This window comes from Dromiciops gliroides, chromosome 2, assembly GCF_019393635.1.
Source record: "Dromiciops gliroides isolate mDroGli1 chromosome 2, mDroGli1.pri, whole genome shotgun sequence".
NCBI classification, from domain to species: Eukaryota; Metazoa; Chordata; class Mammalia; order Microbiotheria; family Microbiotheriidae; genus Dromiciops; species Dromiciops gliroides.
The window spans coordinates 649917875-649930064 of record NC_057862.1 but is presented as its reverse complement, the minus strand read 5'-3'; positions in this window follow the sequence as shown (position 1 = coordinate 649930064).

Genomic DNA, 12190 nt, shown 5'->3' with positions numbered 1-12190 from the left:
TTTCTAGATGTGGAGAACATTTTCCATCATGAGTCCTTTGGAGTTGTCTTGGATCATTGTATTGCTGAGAATAGTTAAGCCTATCATGGTTGATCATTGCACAATTTCTGTACTGTGTACATGTTCTGGTTCTGCTTACATCACTCAGTATCTGATTAATTTTCTAGGCTTGGTGACTGATAATGATCTTTGGGATAGTGGCCAGAGAGCTGACCAGGAAGACCTGTATTTCTTCTGCCTCTGATACATACCAACTATGGGACCCTGGACAAGACATTTAACTTCTCAGTACTCTAAGAAACTCTAAGGCTATAAGTTACAGAGGAGATGCTGGTCTGCATTGGTAGAGAGAGCTTTCTCACCTGGGAGTTCCCTCTAATTCCATCCCTATTCCTATCCATTTTCCTTTCCTTTCCTTTCCTTTCTTTTTTTCAAATTCTTTTTTGCAATTACATGTAAAAATAATTTTTTAACATTTTGAAAAATTTTGAGTTCCAAATTCTCTCGTCCTCTCTCTCTTGCCCTTCCTTTACCCCCTCCCTGAGATAGGAAGCAACTTGATATACATGTGCAATCATACAAAACAGTTCCACATTAGTCATATTGTAAAAGAAAACACAGACAAAAAAACCCAAACAACCCCCCCCCACACACACAGAAATAGTATACTTCAATCTTCATTCAGATTTGATCAGTTCTTTCTTTGAAGGTGGATAGCATTTTTCATCATGAGTCCTTTGGAACTGTCGTGGATCATTGCATTGCTGAGAATACCTAAGTTATTTACAGGTGATCATCATACAATATTGCTATTACTGTGTACAATGATCTCCTGATTCTGCTCATTTCACTTTGTATCAGTTCATGTAAGTACAGGTTTTTTTTTGAAGGTATCCTGCTCATCATGTTCTTATAGCACAATAATATTCTATTACAATAATATACCACAACTTGTTCAGTCATTCCCCAATGGAGGGGCATCTCCTCAAATTCTAATTCTTTGCTACCATTAAAAGAGTTGCTATAAATATTTTTGTACAAATAGATTCTTTTCCTTTTCTTTTTAAAAAATCTCTTTAGGATTCAGAAGTAGTTAGTGGTATTGCTGGATCAAAGGGTATACACAGTTTTATAGCCCTTTGGGTATAGTTCCAAATTGCTCTGCAGAATGGTTGGATCAGTTCACAACTCTACCAACAGTGCATTAGTGTCCCAATTTTCCCACATCCTCTCTGACATTTGTTATGTTCCTCTTCTGTCATATTATCCAATCTGATAGGTGAGAGGTGGTACCTCAGAGTTATTTTAATTTGCATTTCTCTAATCAATAGTGATTTGGAGCATTTCTTCATATGACTATAGAGAGCTTTGATTTCTTCATCTGAAAATGGCCTGTTCATATTCCTTTGAACATTTACCAATTAGGGAGTGTCCTTGTTTTCCTATAGATTTGATCAGTTCTTTATATATTTGGAAAATGTAGCATTTATCAGAGATACTTGCTTATAAAAACTTTTTTTCCACAGCTTCCTGCTTTCCTTCTAATCTTGGTTGCATCAGTTTTGTTTGTACAAAAACTTATTTAATGTAATATAATCATCTATTTTATATCTTGTAATGTTCTCTATCTCTTATTTGTTACTAATTCTTCCCCTATCATAGATCTGATAGGTAAATTATTCCAATGCTTTCCTAATTTCCTCATGTTATCACCCTTTATCTAAATTATGTAACCCATTTTGACTTATCTCTGTGTATGGTGTGAGATGTTGGTATATACTAGTTCCTGCCAAACTGTTTTCTAGTTTTGAGTTCCTAACCCAGTAGGTTGGATTTTTTAGTTATCAAAGGTTAAATTGCTATAGTCATTTACTACTGTGTATTGTGTACCTAATATAATCCTGTTGATCCATCACTCTTTATTAGCTAGTATCAGATTGTTTGATGATTACCGCTTATAATACAGTTTCAGATGTGGTACAGCTAGGTCACTTTCCTTCATGATGTAAAGCATTTAAATATAAAAATTTCTCCTTAAACATACTGCTTTGGCTGCATCCCATAAATTTTAGTATATTGTATCATTGTTGTTATTCTCTTAATCAACTATTTCTATATTTGTTCTTGACCCACTCATTCTTCTCAGGATTAGATTATTTAGTTTCCATTAATCTTAAATTCATTTTTCCATGGCCCTTCTGACGAGTAAAATCTAATGTGTAGTCACCTTATTCCTCTCCCAAGTGTAGGGAAAACTAGCTAGGGTTTACTTATAAATTAGAAGCTTTAGCACCAAGTTTGGCATTAAGCATTTATTAGTGAAAAAGAGGACACCTGGGTCAGAAAGCCAGGAAAAGGAACTTCCAATTCCTTGGCCACCACATAAAGAGCAGCTTTAAATATTTTTGTACATGTGGGTCCCTTTCCCCTTTCCATGATTTCTTTGGGAAAAGACCCAAAAGTGGTATTGCTGGGTCAAAGGGTATGGACAGCTTTATCGCCCTTTGGGCATAATTCCAAATTGCTCTCCAGAATGGTTGGATCAGTTCACAGCTCCACCAACAATGAATTAGTGTTCCAGTTTTCCCACAGCTTCTCCCAACATTTATTATTTTCCTTTTTTGTCATTTTAGCCAATCTGATAGGTGTCAGGTGGTACCTCAGGTTGTTTAATTTGCATCTCTCTAATCATTAGAGATTTTAGAGCATTTTTCATATAGGAATAGATAGCTTTGGTTTTCTTCATCAGAAAACTGCCTGTTCATATCCTTTGACCATTTCTCAATTGGGGGAATGACTTGGATTCTTATAAATTTGATTTAGTTCCCTATATATTTTAGAGATGAGGCCTTTATCAGAAGTACTAGGCCACAAAAATTGTTTCCCAGATTTCTGCCTCCCTTCTAATTTGATGCATTGCTGCTTGTTTGTACAAAATTTTTTAATTTAATGTAATCAAAATCATCCATTTTGCATTTTATAATATACAGTATCTCTTGTTTGGTCCTAAACTGTTTTCCTTTTCAAAGATCTGATAGGTAGACTATTCCTTTCTCTCCTAATTTACCTATAGCTTCACCTCTTATGTCTAAATCGTGTATCCAATTTGACCTTATTTTAGTATAAGGTGTAAGATGTATGTCTATGTCTAATTTCGCCAAACTATCTTCCAGTTTTCCCAGCAGTTTTTGTCAAATACTGAGTTCCTATCCCAGAAGCTGGAGTCTTTGGGTTTATCAAATACTACATTACTAGTGTCATTTATTACTGCATTTCCTGAGCCTAGCCTATTCATTGATCTACCACTCTATTTGTTAGCCAGTACAGATAGTTTTGATGACTGCCACTTTATAGTAAAGCTCCAGGTTTGGTACTACTAACCCACCTTCCTGTGAATTTTTTTTCATTATTTCCCCGATATTCTTGATTTTTTGTTTTTCCAGATGAATTTGTTATTTTTTTTCTAGCTCTATAAAATAATTTTTAGGTAGTCTGATTGGTATGGCACTAAATAAGTAAAATTAATTTAGGCAGTATTGTCATTTTTACTATATTAGCTCTGCCTATCCACAAGCAATTGATATCTTTCCAATTATTTAGATCTGATTTGATTTGCGTGAAGAGTGTTTGGTAGTTGTGTTCATAGAGTTCCTGGGTTTGTCTTGGCAAGTAGACTCCCAAGTATTTTATATTATCTACTGTTACTTTAAATGGAATTTCTCTTTCTATCTCTTGCTGCTGGACTTTGTTGGTCATGTATAGAAATGCTGATGATTTATGTGGATTTATTTTATATCCTGCTACTTTGCTAAAGTTGTTAATTGTTTCAAGTAATTTTTGAGTTGATTCTCTAGGATTCTTTAAGTATACCATCATAATCATCTGCAAAGAGTGATAGTTTGTTTCCTCCTTGCCTATTCTAATTCCTTAATTCCTTTCTCTTCTCTGATTGCTAAAGCTAACATTTCTAGGACAATATTAAATAATAGGGGTGATAATGGACATCCCTGTTTCACCCCTGATCTTATTGGGAAGGCCTCTAATTTATCTCCATTGCATATAATGCTTGCTGATCGTTTAGGTAGATACTGTTTATTTTTTTAAGGAAAACTCCACCTATTCCTAAGCTCTCTAGTGTTTTTATTAGGAATGGGTGCTGTATTTTGTCAAAAGCTTTCTCTGTGTCTATTGAGATAATCATATGATTTCGGTTGGTTTTCTTATTGATGTGGTTAATTATGTTAATAGTTTTCCTAATGTTGAACCAGCCCTGCATTCCTGGTATAAATCCCACCTGGTCATAGTGTATTATCCTAGTGATCACTTGCTGTAATCTCCTTGCTGATATCTTATTTAAGATTTTAGCATCAATATTCATTAGGGAAATTGGTTTATAATTTTCTTTCTCTGTTTTTGCTTCACCTGGTTTTGGTATCACCACCATATTTGTGTCATAAAATGAATTTAGTAGAACTCCTTCACCTATTTTTCCAAATAATTTGTATAATATTGGAATTAATTGTTCTTTAGATGTTTGGTAAAATTCACCTGTAAACCCATCTGGCCCTGGGGATTTTTTCCTTAGGGAGTTCATTAATGGCTTGTTCAATTTCTTTTTCTAATATGGGTTTATTTAAGGATTTTATTTCCTCTTCAGTTAACCTGGGCAGTTTGTATTTTTGTAAATATTCATCCATTTCATTTAGATTGTCAAATTTATTGGCATACAGTTGGGCAAAATAATTCCTAATTATTGATTTAATTCCACTTCATTGATGGTAACATCACCCTTTTCACTTTTGATACTGGTAATTTTGGTTTTCTTCTTTCTTTTTTTAATCAAATTAACCAGTGGTTTATCTATTTTATTGGTTTTTTCATAAAACGAGCTCTTAGTTTTATTGATTAATTCTATAGTTTTTTTGCTTTCAATCTTATTAATTTCTCCTTTAATTTTCAGGATCTCTAGTTTAGTATCTAATTGGGGATTTCTAATTTGTTCTTTTTCTAGCTTTTCAAGTTGCATGCCCAATTCATTAATCTCCTCTTTCTCTTTTTTATTCATGTAAGCATTTAGAGCTATAAATTTTCCCCTAAGCACTGCTTTGGCTGCATCCCATAGATTTTGGTATGTTGTCTCATTATTGTCATTCTCTTGGATATAGTTATTGATTGTTTCTATGATTTCTTGTTTGGCCCATTCATTCTTTAGAATGAAATTATTTAGTTTCCAATTGATTTTCATTCTACTTTTCCCTGCTCTTTCTTACATGTAATTTTTTTTTAAGTGAGGCAATTGGGTTTAAAGTGACTTGCCCAGGGTCACACAGCTAGTAAGTGTTAAGTGTCTGAAGCCAGATTTGAACTCAGGTACTCCTGACTCCAGGGCCGGTGCTCTATCCACTGCGCCACCTAGCTGCCCCTTTACATGTAATTTTTATTGCATCATGATCTGAGAAGGATGCATTTACTATTTCTGCCTTTCTACATTTGACTATGATGTTTTTGTGCCCTAATACATGGTCAATTTTTGAAAATGTGCCATGTACTGCTGAGAAAAAGGTATATTCCTTCTATCCCTATTCAATTTTTCTCCAGACATCTATCATGTCTAACTTTTCTAGTAATCTATTCACCTCTTTCACTTCTTTCTTATTCATTTTTCGGCTAGATTTATCTAATTCTGAGAGGGGGAGATTCAGATCCCCCACTAGTATAGTGTTACTCTCTAATTCCTCTTGTAACTCATTTAACTTCTCCTCTAAGAATCTGGATGCTATATCACTTGGCCCATACATATTTAATATTGATATTACTTCATTATCTATAGTACCTTTTTTTTTTTTTGGTGAGGCAATTGGGGTTAAGTGACTTGCCCAGGGTCACACAGCTGATAAGTGTGTAAAGTGTCTGAGGCTGGATTTGAACTCAGGTCCTCCTGAATCCAGGGCCAGTGCTCTATCCCACTGCACCACCTAGCTGCCCCTTCTATAGTACCATTTAGCAAGATGTAATTTCCTTCCTTATCTTTTTTTTTAATTCTATAGTTTTTTTTGCTTTCAATCTTATTATTTCTCCTTTAATTTTCAGGATCTCTATTTAGTGTCTAATTGGGGATTTCTAATTTGTGTCTTTTTCTAGCTTTTTTAAGTTGCATGCCCAATTCATTAATCTCCTCTTTCTCTTTCTTATTCATGTAAGCATTTAGAGCTATAAATTTTTCCCCTAAGCACTGCTTTGGCTGCATCCCATAGATTTTGGTATGTTGCTCATTATTGTCATTCTCTTGGATAAAGTTATTGATTGTTTCTATGATTTCTTGTTTGGCCCATTCATTCTTTAGAATGAAATTATTTAGTTTCCAATTGATTTTCATTCTACTTTCCCTGGCTCTTTCTTACATGATAATTTTTATTGCATCATGATCTGAGAAGGATGCATTACTATTTCTGCCTTTCTACATTTGACTATGATGTTTTTGTGCCCTAATACATGGTCAATTTTTGAAAAATGTGCCATGTACTGCTGAGAAAAAGGTATATTCCTTTCTATCCCCATTCAATTTTCTCCAGATATCTATCATGTCTAACTTTTCTAGTAATCTATTCACCTCTTCACTTCTTTCCTTATTTATTTTTTGGTTAGATTTATCTAATTCTGAGAGGGGGAGATTCAGATCCCCCACTAGTATAGTATTACTGTCTAATTCCTCTTGTAACCATTTAACTTCTCCTCTAAGAACTTGGATGCCTATACCACTTGGCGCATACATATTTAATATTGATATACTTCATTATCTATAGTACCTTAAGTAGATGTAATTTCCTTCCTATTTCTTTTAATGAGATCTATTTTTGCCTGCACTTTGTCTGAGATAAGGATTGCTACCCCTAGCCTTTTTTACTTTAGCTGAGGCATAATATATTCTGGCTCCAGCCTTTTACCTTTACTCTGTGTGTATCTCTCTGCTTCAAATGTGTTTCTTGTAAACAGCATATTGTAGGGTTCTGTTTTTTAATCCACTCTGCAATTCGCTTCCGTTTTACAGCAGAGTTCATCCCATTCATATTCACAGTTATTATTATTGACTGTCTATCCCCCTCCATTCTATTTACCCCCTTTGTACTTTTCCCCCCTTCTTTCACCCTGTTCCTCCTCACCGATGTTTTACTTCTTACCCCTGCCTCCCCCAATCTGCCCTCCCTTTTTATTACCCCCTTCTCTTTTCTTTACCCTTTTCTCCCTTGCTTTTGTTCTCCCTTCTATCAGTCCCCCCTTTCCCTTCTCCTTTTGCTTCCCTAAAGAATGAGCTAAGTTTCTTTTTTTTTTTTTTTTTTTTAGTGAGGCAATTGGGGTTAAGTGACTTGCCCAGGGTCACACAGCTAGTAAGTGTTAAGTGTCTGAGGCCGGATTTGAACTCAGGTACTCCTGACTCCAGGGCCGGTGCTCTATCCACTGCGCCATCTAGCTGCCCCTAGCTAAGTTTCTTTATCCCAATGAACGTATATGTTATTCCCTCTTTGAATCAAATCTAATGAGAGTAGGGTTGAAACAATGTTCACCCCTTCTTTCTTTCCCTCTATTGTAATAGGGTTTTTTTCACCTCTTCATATGATATAATTCACCCCATTCCACCTCCCCTTTCCTCTCCTCCCCATAGACTCCCCTTTTAACCCCTTAGTTTTCTTTGTATCATCACATCCAAGACAATTTATATTTATACCCTCTGTGTAAAGTCCTTCTCTCTGCCCAAATACATTTACAGTTCTTAAGAGTTATGAGTATTATCTTCCCATGTAGGGATATAAACAGTTTAACTTAATTGAGTAACCTTTTTTCCCCCCTCTGTTTCCCTTTTTAAACTTCTCTTGAGTCTTGTATGTTAAGATCGAATTTTCTATTCAGTTCTGGTCTTTTCATCAGTAAATCAGGAATGATTGAAAGTCCCCAATGTCATTAAATGTCCATCTTTTCCCCTGAAAGAGAATGCACATTTTTGCTGGGTAATAGATTCTTGGCTGCAATCCAAGCTCCTTTGCCTTCCAGAATATCATATTCCAAGCCTTGCGGTCCTTTAATGTTGAAGCTGCCAGGTCCTGAGCAATCCTGACTGTGGCTCCAAGATATTTAAATTTCTTCTTTCTGGCTGCTTGGAGTATTTTCTCCTTCACCTGATAATTCTGGAATTTGGCTACAATATTCCTTGGAGTTTTCTTTTTGGGGTCTCTTTCAGGAGGATTCTTTCAATGATGATTTTATCCTCTGATTCTATGATATCAGGGCAGTACTCCTTAATAATTTCCTGGAATATGGTGTCTAGATTCTTTTTCTGTTCATGGCTTTCAGGCAGTCCAATGATTCTCAAATTGTCTCTCCTGGATCTGTTTTCCAGATCAGTTGTCTTTCCAATGAGGTATTTCACATTTTCTTCTATTTTTTTCATTCTTTTGATTCTGCTTGACTGATTCCTGGTGTCTCATGGATTCCTTATCTTCCAACTGTCCAATTTTAATTTTTAAGGCATTGTTTTCTTCAGTGAGATTATGCACCTTTTTTTCCATTTGGCCAGATGAATTTTTTTTTTTTAAAGTGAGGCAATTGGGGTTAAGTGACTTGCCCAAGGTCACACAGCTAGTAAGTGTTAAGTGTCTGAGGCCGGATTTGAACTCAGGTACTCCTGACTCCAGGGCCGGTGCTCTATCCACTGCGCCATCTAGCTGCCCCCCCAGATGAATTTTTTAAGGCATTGTTTTCTTCAATGAGATTATGCACATTTTTTTCCATTTGGCCAAATGAATTTTTTAAGGCATTGTTTTCTTCAGTGAAATTATGCACTTTTTTTTTCCATTTGGCCAGATGAATTTTTTAAGTAATTGTTTTCTGCAGTCAATCTCTGTGCTTCTTTTTCCAAGCTGCTGATTCTTTTTTCATAGTTTTCTTGTTTTGCTTTCATTTCTCTCCCCATTTTTTCTCTACCCTCTCTCAATTGATTTTTGAAATCCTTTTTGAGCTCTTCCAGGAAGGCTTTTTGTCTTGAGGACCAATTCACTTTCCCTTGGAAGGCTTCACATGTAGGCAATTTGAGGGTATTGTCCTTATCTGAGTTTGCATTGGCTTCTTCCCTATTGATACAGAAGCTTTCAATGGAGAGGGCCTCTTTTTTTGCTTCTTACTCATTATTGCAGCTTATTTATTTATTTTTTAAGTTGAGGTCTGCACTGGGGGCAGGCACCAGGGTCCCTGTTTTGAGCTTCTTGTGCAGGGGTATAGGTGTTGTGTGACCGGCTTTTTACTCTGAGGCCTTTATAGCATGTGCAGTTCGCCCCCCTGCACTTCCTGTCTAAGCGCGCTGCGTCTGTGGTGCCTGGCCGCGGCCTATCCTTGTTCGTGGCCCTACCGCTGACAACTTGCCTCTCAGCTGGTGCAGGTAGGTTTTCCACTGTCCTTCTTGGCCACCAGATTTTTGAGCCAGGTTCCAGGGCCTCAGGTTGTTCGGCTGTGGCCCGCAGCTCCTGCTGACTTGCCCGACCACCTCAGCGCTGGGCTGCCTGCCCTGCGCTGGGCCTCCCTTTTGCCCGAGTCAGACCGCACCTTTTCCTGAAGTCTTCTTAATTATCTCTGGTTGGAAGACTGTGTCTCTCTGTCTCTTTGAAGGTTCTGTAGTTTCAGAATCCATCCAGAGGCTTGATTTAATGTTCTTTTTGAGGGAACAGAAGGAGAGCTCAGGCAGCTTGCTGTTTCCTCTTCGCCATCTTGGTTCCGCCCCCTCAAGTATATTTCTTATAAACAACATATTACAGGATTCTGGTTTTTTAATCCACTTTAATATTTGCTTCCATGTTTTGGGTGAGTTAATCCCATACACGTTCACAGTTGTGATTACTGTTTATTTCCCTCCATTCTGCTTTTTCCTCCTCTTCCTCCTCCTCCCCCTCCTCTTCCTCTCTCCTTTCACTGTCCCTCCTCAAAATTGTTTTGCTTCTGATCACCACTTCCTCAAATCTACCCTCATTTCTCCCCTCCTTATTTCCCTCTCCTTCCCTCCTAGTTCCCTGTAGGGTAAGATAGATTTCTATACCTAACTGAGTGTGTACTATAGAAAGTTTTTTATCCTCAGGAAAGGATAACAACCTCAGGGCCCCTACATCCAAAGCTTCCAAGAAAAATATGAATTGGTCTCAGGCCATGGAACCACTCAAAAGGGACTTTGAAGAGAAAGTAGGAAAGATAGAAGGAAGATTTAGAGAAGTGGAGGAAAGAATGGAAAGAGAAATGAGAGCAATGCATGAGAAAAAAGTCAGCAGCTTAAAAAGCCAAATGGAAAAGGAAATACAAAAGCTCTAAGAAGAAAATAATTGCCTAAGAATTAGGATTGAACAAATAAAAGCTAATGACTTTGAGAAACCAAGACACAGTAAAACAAATCCAAATGAATAAAAAAATAGAGGGCAATATGAAATATCTCCTTGGAAAAACAGTTGACCTGGAAAATAGATCCAGGAGAGATAATTTGAAAATCATTGTACTACCTTAAAACCATGACCAAAATAAGAGTTTAGATAGCATCTTCCAAGAAATTGTCAGGGAAAATTGCCCTGATATTCTACTTAGAATTTGATTTTCCAAAACATATGTAAAAACAAATTTTGACATCAATTTTTAAAACTTTGTGTTCCAACTTCTCTTCCTCCCTCCCTTCCCACCCTCCCACCCCCAAGAACTCAAGCAATTCAATATAAGTTATACATGAGTAGTCATGGAAAACGTCCCTACATTAGCTAGGTTGTGAGAGAAAAGTTAAAAAACAAAACTTCACATTAAGGAACTAACAAAGAAAAAAATGTGTTTCAATCTGTCTTCAGACACCATCAGTTCTTTCTCTGTAGATGGATTGCAATTTTCATAAATCCTTCAGGGTTATATTTGGATCATTGCCGTGCTGAACTGAACTAATCATGTGCTTCCTAGCAGATCATTTATTACACTATTGCTGTTATTTTGTAATACAGTATATTTCACTCTGCTTCGGTTCATGTAGGTCTATTCCAGGCTTTTGATAGCATCCTGTTCATCAGTAACTTTGATACAGTACCTTAAACTTGATGAAGAATTTTCTTCACAATAGCCCAGCAAAGTATGTACCACACATTTTGCCATTATAGTCAATCATCATAACTATTTCCCTCCATCCTATTCCATTCCATGATATTTACTCTATTTTCTTACTTCTTTACCCTCTTCCTCCTCAAAAGTGTCTCCCCCTCCCCTGCTCTGCCCTTACTTCTTCACTCTTCCCTCCTTATCTCTTCCCCTCCTATTTTCCTGTAGGGTTAAATAGATTACTCCTCCCAAATGGGTGTGAATGTTATTCCTTCCTTGAGCCCACTCTGATGAGATTAAGGTCTTTGAGCTAATAATGTGTTTTCTAAATTTTTCATTCTCCCTCCTCAACACTCCCTATGAAATCAAGCAATTCAATATGTCATACTTGTTGCAGTAATGCAGAACATCTTCATCTACTCAAAAGTGTTTTGCTTTTACTGCTCCTCTTCCCCCAATCTGCCCTTCCCTCCTTCCCCCTCTTCCCCCTGCCCCCCTTATCTTCCTCCCCTCCCTCAGGGAAAAAATATATTACTATACCTACTTGAGTATGAGCCAATTCTGATGATATCAAGGTTCAACTCACTCCCTGACTCCTTCCCCCTCTTCCCCTCCCCTCTATAAGATTTTTTTCTTGTTTCCTTCATGTGAACTACCTCTCCCCAGACTCTCTCTCCCCTTTCTCTTCCCCCAGTCTATTCCTCCTACACCTAACCCTATTTTAAAGATATCATCATGGATTAGCTAGGTGGCACAGTGGGACAAAGCACCAGCCCTGGACCCAGGAGGGCCCCAAGCCCAAATCCGGGCCCAGACACAAGACACCCCACCCTGTTTGCCTCACAAAGAACAAAACATAAATGCTTTACAGATATCATCCTTTCATATTCAGTTCAGAACCTGTTTCTTCTGTGAATTCCTTACTGAGAAAGTTCTTAGAAGTTCAAAGTATTATCTTCCCCATGTAGGAATGTAAACAGTTTAATATTTTAATATCCCTCATGAATTCGTTTTTCCTGTTTACCCATTTATGCTTCTCCAGGATCTTGTATTTGAAGTCAAATTTTCTATTCAGTTCAGGTCTTTTCAT